Below are 3,151 nucleotides of genomic sequence, written 5' to 3' on the forward strand. Positions count from 1 at the left end.
AAAAAAAATTAGACTTATCAGAGTCAGTTCAAATTGTGCCTTTTAGCAATTCTTATCTTATATAATACAGACGTTACTTCAAAAAAGAAGAAGATTACGTCCTACGCGTCATGCATTTAGTCATGCATATTAACCAATGACTTAAATTCTGCCAAGTCACTGGTTTTCCTGGCTAGCTCAGGCAACCCATTCCATGCTCTAATAGCACTAGGAAAGAAGGAGTATTTGTACAAATTTGTCCTAGCATATGGGACGAGGAATGTGCCTTTATCTTTGTGTCTTTCAGAGTATTTTATTAAATTTTGTTTTTGTATTGCTTTCTTTGTTTAAAATTATTTTTAAGAGACTCAATGTTCTGTTGTCTGTTCTGTTGTCACAGATAAATATGTAACATAGGCCTACTGTAGACATTAATCAATAATAATAATAATAAAAACAGAGACTTTGTGTTGATACAAAGACATAGAAGACTATCCTTTTTATTTCCGTCACATCCTTTACTTTCGCACAAAACATTCACAACAAACAATGACGTAATATAAACATATAAGCACATCCTTCCTTTTAAAGCTGTTATCACATCCTTCCTTTTAAAGTTCTTAAGACTGATATCTACAAGGAACCTTAACAATTCGACCACTTCTGGTTGTCTTGACTGGCACAACAAGTTTTCTAGACGTTGGTCTATAACTGTCTGTTTCATTTGTTCGAACAATTTGTTGTTCATTATCTTCGTCGGTATCATAGTACCCAGAGATGTCTTCTTCGAAACTCTTGTTCAAAAACCGTTGATTTCTTATGTAGGTTTTTCCCTCTTTGTCTTTATGATGTAAGATCTGGGTGATGAATGTTTTTTTAACAACTGCTTTCTGCCATGTTCCGACAGAGTAGGCCTAATCTTTAGGTAATCTTGCTTTTACATCGTATTTCACTTTGCTTTTCATCTGTCGTTCTTTTAGTAATGTCTCTGCATTTTTAGCTACCCATGGTTTCAATAATTTGGGATCAGTTGGAATGATGTCCCTGAGTCTGCTACTCATCAGCAGTTGTGATGGTGAATAAGGCAGTCCGCTTATCGAAGTATTTCTAAACTCGAGCATAGCGAGATATGGATCTTTCCCACTTTTGTATGCTTTGTTGAATATCTGCTTTACGATACAAAAATACACCTCACTTTGACCTTTTGATAGAGGGTACCTGGGGCTTGATGTGGTTATCTTGAAACCCCATTCGGAAGCAAACTCCCTATATTGATAGCTATTGAATGGCATATTGTCGCTCACTATTTCTTCTGGTATGCCATGTCTAGCAAAAGCACCTTTCAGTGCCCTGATAACACATTCTGCTGTTCTCCAGTCGTTTTATTTCAGGGTATTTGGAGAAATAGTCCACTAGCAAGTAGTCATTGTTTTGCCATTCAAACAAATCTGTTTCTCCATGGTCTGTCTGGTACAGCATGAGGTAGCAATTTTTCCTTCACATTAGGCTATTTTTTTTTAACGTTGCATATGTTGAGCATTTCATTATTGAAATCATTATTGTCGAAAAAAATATCTTTGGACAATCCTGGCCAAAACACACTTTGTCTTGCCTTCGATCTGGTTTTCTCAAGACCAAAATGACCTGTGTGCAACTTGTCGAGAATTTCATTTCTTATAATGGAAGGAATTATAATTCTATTCTCATAAAGCAATATTCCATTCTCTTCATGAATACTGTCTTTAAATGACCAATACACTTTTACTGTTTAATGAGCTTGAGTTTTTAACTTTGGCCAACCTTCTCTGATATTATAATTATAGCTTTTATGTAGCGCTACTTTCATGCTTATAACATGCTCAGAGCGCTTTTTGGTCCAATCTCATTTGTGGATCAGTGGGGGTGAGGGGGTATCTAGGAGTTGGTTTTCCGTGCTGCCTTTAGGCGCTCAGTAAACAAACTCTGCCCGAGTCGGGTGTCGAACCTCGCCAAGCCAAGCCAAGTTCAAGCGCACTTGGCATCTCGACCACGCTTCCCACCAATATAATTAAGTAATATAATTAATTACTAGTTTCAATTTAGCATCAGATTCAGTCTAATTTCAACAATCTTCTGATCACTTCCCGGAAACTGTGCTGTTGCGCTATGAATTCTCATAACCATGTCATCATTTGAATTCGATTGTTCTTGACCTCTAATGTACGCACGCGATAACGTATCAGCTATTTGCATTTTTGAACCTGGAGTGTAAGTTACTGTTAATTGATATCTCAACAGTCTTAACATCATCAACTGAAGTCTTGGTGAAATCTTGTGTAAAGGCTTCGTCACAATAGTTTGCAAAGGTTTGTGATCTGATTGTACAGTCACGTTACGGTTCGTCCAAAAATATAGTGGTGAAAATGTTCAGCTGCAAACACTATAGCTAACATTTCCTTTTCTATTTGTGCATATCTGCACTCTGTTTCTGTCAATGATCTTGACGTAGGCCTATACGCAACTTGTTTGTCTTCTTGCATTAAACACGCTCCTAACCCTTTAGAAGAAGCGTCTCACTGAATAGTAACTGGTTTTTCAGGGTTAAACAGTTGCAGAACTGGAGCTTCAATAAGTGTTGTCTTTATTAGTTGGAAAGCATTTTCTTGCTCTGCATTCCACTGCCACAATGCATCTTTCTTTAGCAATTCACGCAACGGACTAGTGATTGTTGACATAAAAAATTATGACCCTCACAACTAGGCCTTATTAGCCTACTTATCCCACTATGGCCACTGCCTTTTGCGCGCTCTACCCACAATTAGTCTATTCCTTAAGGAAAATAATGGACATATAGGCTAGAGCCGCTAGACGTTAGGCTTATACTGTCTTTACGATTCGCTTAATATTATTAGCCCCAGTTGAGAATGGTCATTTCGAAAATACTAACTGCTGAGAAACGATTTCTTTAAACGCTTATTCTTCATGGTTATTTTGAGAAAGCTGGTTGGACAGCAGAAGCATTGCTGTATTGTACCGTCCTGGAACTTTTTAATGCTAATGCGGATGGCGTCTGACCGAGATGAGTGGACTTCTAACGTCATTGCACCAAACGACGTAAGCGGTGTCCAGTGAGTAAACGCAAGAATGTCTCGTTAAAAACTCACGAGACTGAGAGTTTTTAGTCTATGTTTTT

This window comes from Biomphalaria glabrata, chromosome 1, assembly GCF_947242115.1.
Source record: "Biomphalaria glabrata chromosome 1, xgBioGlab47.1, whole genome shotgun sequence".
Classification (NCBI taxonomy): Eukaryota; Metazoa; Mollusca; class Gastropoda; family Planorbidae; genus Biomphalaria; species Biomphalaria glabrata.